Here is a 13483-nt window from a genome sequence, read left to right on the forward strand (position 1 = left end):
ATATTGCAGAAGGCCAGTTGACTGCATCAAAAGAAACAGATTCAGTTCCAGGAGCCTTTGAGTTGCCAGAAGTGGGGAGTGAGAAAAAAGATAGTGGGAGAAGCTGAATCTTTCAGCATACCTTCACCCATGGGAGGTGAAAACCTAGAAAAGGGCAATTTGGCAACCGGAGAAGGTGAAACAGATATAAGAGCATCTGCTCCTGAGACCAAGAATACTTCAGAGGTACACTGCAAGAAATTATCTGCATCAGCAGCTCCCTTTAATCCTTCCCCTTCGGTTGTTCATGGATGCATGCCTATGAACATCAACCCACATCCAGGTGCAAGTGCCATGCCTGCTGTGGCACCTTGGCCTGTGAGCTTGCCTCTCCATCCCAGCCCAACAGCAGTACCTGCAATGGCACCCATTTGTACGTCCCCCAATCATCCATATGCATCTCCAAGGTCACCTCATGTCTGACACCCACTGGCCTTTATGTATCCTCCTTACCCCCAACTACAACCATTACCAAGTCGTGCTTATGCTCTAAACAGTAACTACTTCCAGGCAAACAACCCCTGGCAGTGCAATATGAACCCAAACGCTGTAGAGTTTGTGCCCGGAATGGTATGGCCATACCCACCTGCCACTGACCCAGCAGCCAAACCTACAGTTGAAGAGATGAACAGAATACCGCCTGATGACCTGAAACTGGCAGTTTCAATCCCTCCAATGGAAGCAAAGGTTGGAGGTGAAGCTAAAAGTATGGATATTCCAGTTGAAGTTGCAAGTTCTACAATCACTGTATCTGATGATGCTGCTCGGGAGAAGACAAAAGATGAATCGCCTGGTTCAAGTAGAATCCAAGCTGGTGAGTTTGAACAAGAATACAGTAAATCACCAGGTGAAAAAAGTGTCACTCCAGGGGAGCAACTTCAGAGCAGCAGTGAGAGCAGAAGTGCTAGGAATAGCAGAAAGAGTGAGGATGATGGCTCCATTAACATTTTGATAAAAGGGAGACGAACAAAAAGGCAGAATCTTAGGTTGCCAATGAGGTTGTTGAATAGGCCGTATGGTTCACAACCATTCAAAGTTATTCACAACAGAGTGGTAAGAGTGGGTGAAGCTCCCAAATCTACAAATATTTCTTCCACTCGAGATGGTTTATCATCTCAGGCTCCTGAGATTAAGTCCAGTGCTGCATAAAGCTCTTAAGCATTCATCTGAAGCATGACACGTAGTTCCACCTTGTTCAATTTATTTTCTAGTGCGTGGGCTATTTGGAACTTCACTTCTCAGTTGCTGTCTGCTCATAGTACACGCTGCACGGCACTGTCTATTCTTATCTAAGTCATCTATTGGTTTTCACTTGGCTTTCTGAACAAAATTCAGGTCAGTGTTGTTTTTCCTTAACAATTTTAAACTTGCATGTTACTGCGTTAGGATTTATTAGGCATTCTTAAGTTCTCAAAAGAGACAATCAAGTCAAGGCAGTCAATGCGTTAATTGGGTCGTCAAGGATTCAACTTGGACAGAACTAGCAGCTCTGTTCGAACTATTCAGGTTGATTTTCATTCTCTTGATTAAGGAGGGTTCTCATCCATGTTTACAACTCTCTTGCAGTCATACTCTTTTTTTCCTATTTGTTTTCCTGGTACAAAATTTTCATCAACAGGCTTGAATGAGGTACATAGTAAAGTTTTCCATTGCATATTCCAGTCACTTAAAGTATGGTCCAAACACCTTGGGTTTGACAAAATGGAAATGCTAATGACATAATTATTTGATTTTTAAGGTAATTCTGGTTTTAGTGTGATGGGAATGTGAATGTTGCCTTCATAGTCATTAGTTCATAATCAATGACTCCAACTATAATTTCTTTGGTTGTAATTAAATCCTCAACAATTCTTGTCAGCATGATTATTGTTCTTGCGGTTGGAAACTTTCTATGACAGTGCCAAAACAACAATCATAAAAAGATTCTGACACTTCATCTTCTAAGATTTATTTCTGACTCTAGAAAATTGTAAATGTTAGTCATGCCTTCTTCAAGATTAATGCCATGACTTGATGTCATTGTTTCCATCATTAAATATCTTAGGAAAAGCATCTAACATTTCCAACATAAGGCACACGCTCTGAGATTACTGGCCCCTAGCTGACTGCCTAATGTTACCAATTGTGCATCCAATTAAGCCCTTCAGTTATTCTTCTATGCTCCTATTTTTTCTTTCTAATAGGAATCCATACACTTCATCTACCACTCTCAGGAAATTGAAGCTTAATTTCCCCTAGCTGACTGCCTAACGTTACAAACCCTGAGTCTGATTGAGCCCTCAGTATTCTGCTATGGTCCTATTTTTTCTTTCTAATGGTGAATCCATAGACCTCATCTAACACGTATAGGAAATTGCAGCTTAATGCTGGTTTCCATCAATGATAGTTGATAATGTGCTCTCCTGTTAGCATATTTACTGAGGAAGTAAAACTTCCTTCTGGATGGTGAGCTATGAGTTTAGATATGTTATCATTCAAAGAGAGAGATTGAGAGGGACTTTTTTTTCCCTTTTTTCAATCAAAAGGGCTGGATTCTCTTTCTAAGTTGTCGAGGACAAGAAAACAGTAGAGCATTCTCATTTTGCATCATCCTGAATGTACACTTCCTCAATGTTTCAATCTAAATAATGAAGCAGGGAACCTCTTTTTTGCAGGTACCTTTCAGGCAGAGTTAGTTTTTCCAAATTTTTTTGGGGACTCCAAATAATTGGTCGCGACTTCCTTTCAAGCTTGACAGACGTTCTGCAATCTAGTTCTGCACAATGTATTGAGAATAGAAAATTTTACTAGGAATTTCATTATTCTTAACCAATACAGACATTGTATCCGGATTGTCAGAAAAAAAAAATGTATCCGGATAGAACAAGCATCTTCAAAATTTTTATTTTCTTCAGCCTTTTTACCCTTTGGTGAATAATATCTCAAAATTTTGTTTATTGATTATCTTATCCCTTATTTCTGAGAAATTTCATTGACTTGAAATTGATTCATACTGGCTCCATTAAATTATATTCTGAATTATGAATTTGTGGCGATGAGACATGTGTTAGCCTGAAATTGATTCATACTGGCTCCATTTTCCCTCGCTGTCTCGTTTCAGCAATCCAAAACCAGAGAGGGAAAGCCCTCTGTCTCGCGCGAGGACCTGTCCGGCAAGCGTCGCCCGACTTTCTCCTCCTGCTTGGCGCCCGACTTTCTCCTCCTGCTCCTTTCCCCTCGCCTTCTCGTTCGAACGACGGTGGAGCTTCCACCGGCTTTCCCAGCAACCCAAAATCAGAGAGGGAAAGCTCTCTGTCTTCACGCGAGGACCTGCCCAGCTTTTGACGTTCCGCTGCTGCTCTGCTGCACCTACTGTTCGTCCGGCGCTCCTCATCTCCCAGCTCCTCCACCGTAAAGAACGAGGCGTCCTCTGTTTTGATTTCACGCTTGCTGAGTTTGGGTGTGATTTTGGGGTACCCAAAATCGAGCAGAGGAGACCCTGCTGTCATCTCCAACCGCGTCGCCTCGTCGAGGATCGTCCTGAGATCCAGCTTCTTCAACGCGACGCTGCCATTTTTTCCCGACGAGCTCCTCCCTGGTACACCGCTCGCCTCTTGCTCTCTGATTTTTGCACACCGCGACCCGACGAGATCTGCTCTGGCAGACCGCTCGTCCTCTGTCCTCTGTTTTTTAGGGCACCAAAGAGGGGCATCTCGCTCTCCCTTGCCCTCTGTTCTTTGGAGTAGCGAAAAGGAGCACATCGCTTTCCGTGCAAAAGCGCTCCTTGTTTGTTGGTTCCCATTTGTCTTGTGAGAGCGTTTCATCCGGAATGGCCGGGTATTCAAACTACAACTACTCAAGGAGATGATATGGTCATGTCTTGGTTAATAAATTCTATGGAGCCGTCTATAGTAAATATGTTCATGTATCAAGATACGGCTCAAGGCATTTGGGAGTCGCTAAAAGAACTTTACAGCGAGCAAAATAATCTTGCTCGAATATATCAAATTCAATGTGAGATTGCTAATGTCACAGTGGGAAACAAAGATGTTCAACTTTATATTGGACGTCTTCGTGGTCTCTTTGATGAACTTCTTCAATATCGACCAGCCACATCGGATCCCGATGTCTTTACACAACGGTTTGAAGAAGATAAAATCTTCAAAGTGCTGGCCGGCCTCAGTGACAACTATGAAACCTTGCGCAGTCAAATTTTGAATTCTTCTCCTCTTCCAACATTCAACACCGTCTGTCAAATCATTCAAAGAGAGGTATCCAGACGAAAAGTTATGAACTCATCCACCAAAGATGAAGTTGCAGGAGAAAACTCTAAGAAAATGGTGTATATTTTCCGCACTCAAGAAGGACAAAGACGTGGACCAAACAATATGAGACCACGCAGCAAGATGAAGTGCACTCATTGCAAAAAGATTGGCCACACCCGAGAGCGATGCTGGGAGATCATAGGGAGACCTGAGAAAGAAAAAACAACATCGACCTCAAAGGAGACAAATTTGGCAAGCCCGTCACCAAATGAGATCAATATGGCAAATTTTGTTACAAAGGACGATCTGGAGAAATTTTTTCAAAAATTCTCCAAAGGCCAACCTCGTCTCCTCTCAACCAATCGGAGAAAGTTCTGAAGGTAAACATTTAGCCTTTGTTTCTATGAGAAAAAATAATGTTTGGATTATTGACTCCGGAGCAACTGATCACATGGCTAGTGAACCATCTACTCTTAGTGAACTAATCAAAGATTATAGACAGCCTGTTTTCACTGCCGATGGTTCGTCTATAAATGTCGAAGGTGCTGGTACAATGACATTCTTCGGAAATTAGAAATCAAAAGTTCTTCTTATTCCTAAACTAGCAGCAAATTTGATTTCTGTTAGTAAGATTACTCAAGCTTATAATTGTTTGGCAATTTTTTCTTCCAAGGACGTGACATTTCAGGAACTGAACTCGAAGAAAGTGATTGGTAAAGGACATATCCAAAGCGGACTATATGTTCTAGATGATGACTGTGTTAGTCTCCTCACCAACAGTCGACAAAATTCTGAGTACTAGATATGGCACGCTAGATTGGGGCACATTTCAGACCGGAGTATCAAACAGCTTATTCCTCACATCACTACAGAAGATTGGGCATGTGATGCTTGTGAGTTTTCCAAGTTTACAAGACTTCTGTTTCAATCGTCTGTAGAAAAATCTGTAGAAGTCTTTGATCTCATACACTCTGATGTATGGGGACCTGCTCCTGAAATATCTCATACCGGATATAGATATTATGTCTCTTTTATCGATGATATGACTCGTGTAACCTGGATTTATTTTCTCAAAAATAAAAGTGAGGTGCCAAAAATATTTGAAGAATTCTATACTCTTATTCATACTCAGTATAGAATCAAGATAAAAAAACTTCGTTCTGACAATGGTGGGGAGTATGTTAACGATAATCTTAAAGAGTTTATGCGAATGAAAGGTATACAACCGCAATACTCTTGTGTCGGAACTCCACAACAAAATGGTGTCGCAGAGAGAAAAAATCGTCAACTTTTAAACATCGCCCGTGCTCTCATGATACATATGAATGTGCCACAAAAATATTGGAATGAAGCCATTGGAATCGCCTGCTATATATCTAACCAGATTCCTAATTCTAGCATTGATGGCAAGGTACCTCTTGAACTTCTCCTCAAACGGTCAATCTCCATTAAGCATCTCAAAGTGTTTGGGTGCAAGTGTTACATCCATGTGCAGGAAAAGTTTAGAAACAAATTTCAGAAACGTGCCATCAAATGCATTTTCATGGGATATTCAAGCAAAAAACATGGCTACCGCTGCCTTGATCCCATTACTAACAAGATGATGGTCTCAAGAGATGTCAAATTCTATGAGGTAGAAAATTATTTTGAAAATACTCAACAAGAAGAGTGCCCTTCTCAGCTCTCCGTGCAAAACAACGATATTCCTCGTCCCTTGATTGACGCCTTCAACCAAATCCTTCACCGGAAAGATGATGAAGCTAACCAGCCGTCTTCCAATCAAGAAATGACTGATGAAGGAATTCAAGCCAGTGGTGTCTCTAATATTCCTCAAGTTAGACATTCTTCAAGACAATGCAGGCCACCAGTCAGGTTAAGTGGTTACTATACATACCTATCCACCGACAACATTCACTCTATTGAAAAATATTTGTCCTTTGATGGAATGTCTGAATCTTATAAATCTTATGTTTATGTAACTTACATGCTTCAAGAGCCGAAAAATTTTCAGGAGGCAAGTAAAGAAGAAAAATGGAGAGATGCCATGAAAGAGGAACTTAGAGCTCTTGAAAAAAATCATACTTGGGATTTTGTCCATTGTCCCGAAGGAAAGAAACTTGTCGGATGCAAATGGATTTACAAAATCAAATTCAAAAGTAATGGAGAAGTTGAGCGGTACAAAGCCCGACTTGTTGCTGAAGGATTCACTCAGACTGAAGGGATTGATTATACAGAAACTTTTGCTCCAGTTGCAAAAATGAATACGGTAAGGGCTCTTATTGTTGTTGCTTCTATAAAAAGATGGAGCCTTTTTCAGCTTGACGTTAAAAATGCATTCCTTCATGGCGAATTAAGTGAAGAGGTATTCATGGAAGTCCCACAAGGTGTCACAAGTAAACCGGGTCACGTGTGTAAACTCAAGAAAGCCTTGTATGGTCTCAAACAATCGCCCCGCGCGTGGTTTTCTCGTCTTAGCCAAGCTCTAAAAAAGTATGGCTTCAAACAAAGCACTGCAGATTATACTATGTTTACAGCCACTCGAGGAGACAAGGTGACTATACTACTTGTATATGTTGATGATATTATACTTACCGGGAATGATGTCGAGAACATACATATGATAAAGAAGTATCTCAACAAATAATTTGAGATAAAAGATCTCGGAACTCTTCGATACTTTCTTGGCATTGAGGTTGCCCAATCTGACAAAGGTGTTTTTATCTGCCAAAGAAAATATATTATTGATCTCCTCAAGGAAACCGGATATCTAGGATCGAAAGCTGCAAAGACGCCTCTTGAGACAAATTGCAAGCTAAAAAAAGAAGAAGGCAGCATTGTGAAAAACATAGAGAGCTTTCAAAAACTTGTCGGCAAACTTATATACTTGACAGTTACTCGACCAGATATCACATATGCAGTCAGTGTAATCAGCCAATTTATGCATAATCCAAGGTCTAGTCACGTTGAAGTAGCACATAGAATACTGCGATACTTGAAAGGGAGTCCAGGCAAAGGTATCTTAATGAAGCGAAGTCAATCTCTTGTTGTGTCTGGGTACTGCGATGCTGATGGGGCTGGAGACTCCAACGATAGAAGATCTACATCGGGTTATTGTACATTTATTGGAGAAAATCTTGTGACATGAAAAAGCAAGAAACAAACTGTTGTAGCTCGATCAAGTGCAGAAGCCGAATATAGATCTATGGCCATATGTACGTGTGAAATAATATGGATCAAAGCGTTACTCAAAGATATGAATTTGGATATTAGGGAACCAATGGAACTAAAGTGCGACAATATGGCAACTATTCACATTGGATCAAATCCCGTGTTTCACGAACGTACCAAGCACATTGAAGTCGACTGTCACTTTGTTCGTGAAAAAATTCAGGATCACACTATACAAACCTCACACGTCAGAAGTGAGAATCAGCTGGCTGATGTATTCACCAAGAGCCTTGGAAAAGAAAAACATAAAACTCTGATTTACAAGTTGGGGCAGATAGACATCTGCCTACCAACTTGAGGGGGAGATTGTTAGCAAAATCACAGGGATTGCTCCATGCCTCTGTTGGGAAGGTCTATCTCCAGTTGCCGTTCTCAAAGTTTCCTCTTTCATAATCAAGATTTCTATTGCCTTGTTTATCACACAGGATTCCTGTGTGATCTTTCTACCAAAAATAGTCTAGCCTGTACTCTATAAATTGAGAGGTTACCTTCTCTCAAGATCATCATAGAAATAAAGTGAGAGCTCCCTTCTCGTGGACGTAGGCATCAAAATGCCGAACCACATATATGCTTGAGTGTTTCTTTGCTCCCTTATTCTAGTTTTCATGGTTTAACAACATGGGGATGCTTGACTGCCCCTGTTTGGGCCACAAGTTTTGCTGCATGGCATGTTTGAACTTTGAAGCTTTTCTTTTTAGTTATTTCTGTCTTATTTTTCATGATAAATGGCCATTTATGCAGTGAAAGCAAAGTTGGTTACTGGCTGTTGTATATCAATAGATTTCAATTCACTGCTTCATCTCATCTTTCGTTCATGCTATGCTTCTACTTGAACCAACAGTAACTTTTGTTTTCACTACTTAAATCCAGCTTCACGTGCTTTGACGGAATTGCTTATTTAATGAATAGTTGGGAATTGTTATCTTTTTTCCTAACTTGCTGCGGGAAGGCTCCCTTCAATTTGTGTTGGGATTTCTCCCCTTCATGCATACACAAAACCAAACGTATATGCCCTAAACAAAAACAGGATCATGCTCATGCTAAATCATTGAATTAAACAAAACCTTAAACTTAAAGCGGAAGCGTACCTGAATCCATCTGAAGAACTGGACGGTAGATCGTGGTAGGATCTTTCAGGGTCTTTGCGGCGCGCTTGAGGTCTCTCTCAGATGGGGAAGAGGAAAACCCTAGAAACCAATGTTTCAGACAACCATTGCACGACCCCAGGGACCACTACCATTTTATAATAAGGACAATTACGGATTTCACCCATCAAAGAGTCCGTAATTGCGTACTGGTATCTATACATTTTAAAATTACCCCATACCATCTAAAATGACGTAATATCCCAAAATGCAATCACTTAAGCAGATATTTACGTTAAGACAGTCATAATGTCTGAAATTCCTCATAGACATATGTCGGCCCACTAAATGATCTTACAATCTCCCACTTGGGCCAAATATGTCTTTATACATTCAGACATTACACAAAACCTTAAGAGCTCATAATTGCTATCTTATTAAACGTCATTTTCGCCAATCTCGTCCATGACCATATCAATACAGAACCAAAGCGGCTTTCGCTATAATAAAATTAGCTAAACCTTCAATGATCATAAATGTTAACATAATCAATGACATAGATCTGATATGGATGTATAACATGAGAATTACATGCAATGTGATTACAACATGTCTATTCTCAACTGGTCCAACTTTAAAACCTTATGGAGATCAAAACCTAAACACAGAATGGAACCAAAGAACTTTAAACTTTATTCTGCAGAAAACTGAATACGTGTCCATACATTAGAGCAAACAAAATACAAACTCCCACTAAACCAGCACATCATCCAAGGATAACACCTCCATATGAACAACATGTTCGTGAAAGACCTTATGTGTTAAACCCTTGGTAAGCGGATCCACAATCAAAGAGTTTGTCTCAATATGCTCTAAAGACACCTGACCATTCTATATCCCCTCTTTAACCGCCCAAAAACTTAATGTCGATGTGCTTCGACTTTGACAAACTATGGCTGTTATTAAAGTACATGACTGTTGAATTATTGTCACACAATAACCTTAATGGTCTTTCTACACCATACATAATGCGCAGCCCCATGACAAAATTCCGCAATCACAAAACCTGATTGGATGTCATTATCTTGGCACCCAACAAAGTCAGAATCTGAATACCCAATGATCTCCCACTGGTCTGACTTCCTGTATGTGAGCATCAAACCTTTTGTTCTTTGTAAGTACCTCAATACCCTTTTGGCTGCTTTCCAATGATCCATAATAGGATCACTAAAGTATCTGCCTAACATTCCAATGATAAATGCAATATCCAAACGAGTACAAATCTGAGCATACATAAGGCTTCCCACAACAGACAAATAGAGAATCCTTTCCATTTCCTTAGATTCGATTTCACTTTTAGGGTACTGTTTGAGACAAAACTTGTCTCATTTAGTAACTGGAGTATTTCCTGGTTTACAACTTTTCATGTCATATCGGTAAAGCACCTTATTAATGTAGGCCTTTTGTGATAATCCAAAGAATACCCCGAAAAGGATCTCAAAATATTTGGATCCCTAATACAAAAGATGCACAACCAAGATCCTTCATGTCAAACTTTGTTGACAAGAAATTCTTAGTTTCATGCAATATGCCTACATTATTACTTGCTAGCAATATATTAATGACATATAAAACCAGAAAGACAAATTTGCCCCCATTGAACCTTTGGTATACACATTCATCAACCATATTAGTTTCAAAACCAAATGAAACTATAACTTGATGAAGTTTGTAATGACTGGAAAACTTGCTTCAGTCCGTATATGGATTTCCTTAGTGACACCTCTACTTAATTTTCTTGAGGTTGTTGAGTTTGTTCTTCAGTATGAAGATCGACATCATTGCCTTCTTCTGAATAGATTGGACTCAGGTCCCTCTTCAAAGGCAATGTTTATAATCTGATCACCTCCCAAACTCAATATCCTCAAAGAAATAGGCGTTTCCCTTTCAAAGAAAGACTTACTGAATGGATTAAAAAACTTATAACCCCTTAATGTTTGTTCATTTTCCCTTTATACATTCAGTGCAAACATTAAAGTTTGCAAAATCAAGGGACTCAAGAATTCCTTTCGACATAGGCCTTTATATTCTTTTTTCAGAGATATGTCCTAAGCGCCAATGCCATAACATAGCTGAATTCTCTTTGGCTAATTTTCTTTTAGTACCACTAAACGTAACATGCAAGGTTTCATTATATGAAGCAACCGTATCAAGCAAATAAAGGTTATCGCTACAAGACAAAGAACCAGTGGAATTCAAATTTGAATGCAGAAACTACTTAAATTTATTTCCTCCAAATGAACAATAATAACCAAATTTGTTCAATAAGGAAATAACAACCAAATTTCGTCTAAAAGGCGGTATTACATAAGTTTCTATCAAATTCAAATAACAATCAGTCTTTAACAATAACTCAAAAAATCTGCTATGGCTTCAATCTTCGCCTTCATGTCATCGCCCTCATAGATGAATCTTTCAGCATCAATTGGCGTCCGACAATTTAGGCAGCCCTGCACGGAAACACTTATGTGAGTAGTAGCAATCGAATCTACCCACAAGTGCTTTGGTACTGAAATTAAATTAACCTCAGAACAAACCAAAGTAAGAATCATACATTTCTTTTCACGCCATGTGTGATACTTAGTACAATCATTCTTCATATGACCTTCATCCTTGCAAAAGAAGCAGCTTGATTTGCCTTCCTTATGCTTCTTTTGTTTTTTGATGGATACATGATCAACTGCAACTTCCTTAATAGCCTTCCTTTTCTTACTTTTAGGCGTAGTAGCCAAGTGAGCACTTTTTATCCTATCATGCTTCAATCTCTCATCTTCTTCCACACAGTGCGAAATGAGCTCATTAAGAGTCCATTTCTCCTTCTGACAGTTATAACTAACTTTAAACTTTCCAAACTGTGGTGGAAGAGAAAGAAGAACCATATGCACTATAAAGTCTTCGGGTAACTTCAGACCTAGCGCCTGTAATTTTGAAGCAAGATGAGACATTTCCATAATATGCTCCCGTATGTTCCCCTTACTTTTATACTTCAGCGTCACAAGTTTACTTAAAAGAGTGCTTGTTTCAGCCTTTTCATTTTTAGCAAAACGTTTTTCAATCTCTTTCAGGAACGCCTTGGCACTAGCCTTTTCAGTAATAGAGCCCCTAAAATTTTCTGGGATTGATCTCTTCATGATCATTAGACACATGCGGTTTGAGCGTTCCCACCGTTCAAAGTACCACTTATCCTCATGAGAACTTTGATCTGTTGGATGAGGTGGGCACAACTCCCTAAATGCAAGGTCTAGATCCATACAACCCAGAACAATCATAACAGTTTTTTTCCAGTCCTTAAAATTCGAACCATTTAACTCAGGAACAGTACTCAAATTTGCAGATATCATGGAAGCAGAACTCACTGTACAAATAACAAAAATACCAAACATGCTCACAATCAAAACATGTACAAAAAATGAAATAACAAATATAAATGAATTTAAATACAATGGCCTAAATCCCATCACAAGGTACCGGTGCAATGTTAATATCCAATCTTTGGATTGAAATACTAACTGCAAGTGGTATTCTTCGTCAACAATGAATATAGATAATTAACCCTGTCAAACAACGAGCCTATCTTTGGATTGACTCGCTATTTACATGAAAACCTGAAAAATTATCACATATTCATTACCATGTATACTTAAACCTGACCAAACAACAATCCTCCTTTGAGTCGATCATTGCCCGCATGGATCAAGTATACTATCATCTAATGTTCAAAACAAGCAAATTCGTACAACAGAGGTCACTTTGGCGATATAAAATACAAACTTACTCATTTCAAACAACAGACATGGCCAAAGATCAAATTCATAATCCAAATATTCATCTAAAGTACACCCACAAATTTAAAACATGCAAAACATGATACATGAATTAAAATTACATACAAAACTTTCCCTACATTGAACCCAAAACCAAATGGTTTAATGAAATAGGCCCAAAAGAGTCCAAAATATTATGAACCGGTACCATAATCGTGTTTAAGAGGATCAAGACCACTGAATCGGCCTTAAAGTAGCCCTTATCGTTCTTAAACCGCAATTAGAGCACCCACATGCCCCTAAATAGGGCTGAACCGGTCTAAAAATTGGACGAACCGGTCAAAATAGACCGTATCGGTTTTGAAACCCACTGAACCGGTTTGAAAATGACTTAAATCGGTTCTAAAACTGAATAAACCGGTCTGAAATGCCCTGAATCGGTCTGACTGAACCGGTCTGAAAACAACTGAACCATTCTGAAAAGGGTCCGAATCGGTTCTAAAACTGAATGAACCGGTCCCAAAATGGTTCGAATTGGGTTTTAAAGGTCTGAACTGGTCTCAAAAACAACTGAACCGGTCCAGAAAAAATCTGAATCGGTCCCCAAAAGGTTCGAAACGGTCTGAATCGAACCGAATCGGTTCTGAATCAGATTGAACCGGTCTGAAACCGAATGAACCGGTTCGAGTTTTAAAACCAGGCCGTATGGATACGGGTCGGGTCCTGCCGGCCCCGACCCGATCCGAAATTTTAACACAAAGGCGCGGGCGGGCGGCAAAATGATTTTTTTTTTTTTTAAAGCTGATGAATCTGGATCGGGTCTGTCAAGACCCGACCCGGTCCGCCCGCCCGCTCGACCGCGCAAGCGATCGCGGCCGGCGTCTCCACCGCTCGCCTGCCGAACGGCAGGCGGGCGGTGGCCTTCCACCGGCAGGCCACCCAACTCCGTGGGTGGCCGCCGGCGGATGCCGCCAGAACGGCCGGCCATCGCCCACCAAAAATCGGCTGGTTTTCTCCTGTTTTGCAAATCTGCCCTTTCTGAAGTTGGGCGACTGTTGGACCG

General features: G+C 40.1%; 1 protein-coding gene across 1 annotated transcript in view; it reads left to right on the plus strand.

Moving 5' to 3' along the window:
* Positions 1–2749, plus strand: part of LOC116261577 (protein REDUCED CHLOROPLAST COVERAGE 1) — a 28774-nt gene extending 26025 nt beyond the window's left edge. Inside the window, exon 25 of the mRNA XM_050079556.1 lies at positions 2694–2749. The gene's annotated coding sequence lies outside the window, so the exon portion shown is untranslated. The remainder of the gene's footprint in view (positions 1–2693) is intronic.
* The last annotated feature ends 10734 nt before the right edge of the window (positions 2750–13483 follow it).

Source organism: Nymphaea colorata, chromosome 9 (assembly GCF_008831285.2).
Source record: "Nymphaea colorata isolate Beijing-Zhang1983 chromosome 9, ASM883128v2, whole genome shotgun sequence".
Classification (NCBI taxonomy): domain Eukaryota; kingdom Viridiplantae; phylum Streptophyta; class Magnoliopsida; order Nymphaeales; family Nymphaeaceae; genus Nymphaea; species Nymphaea colorata.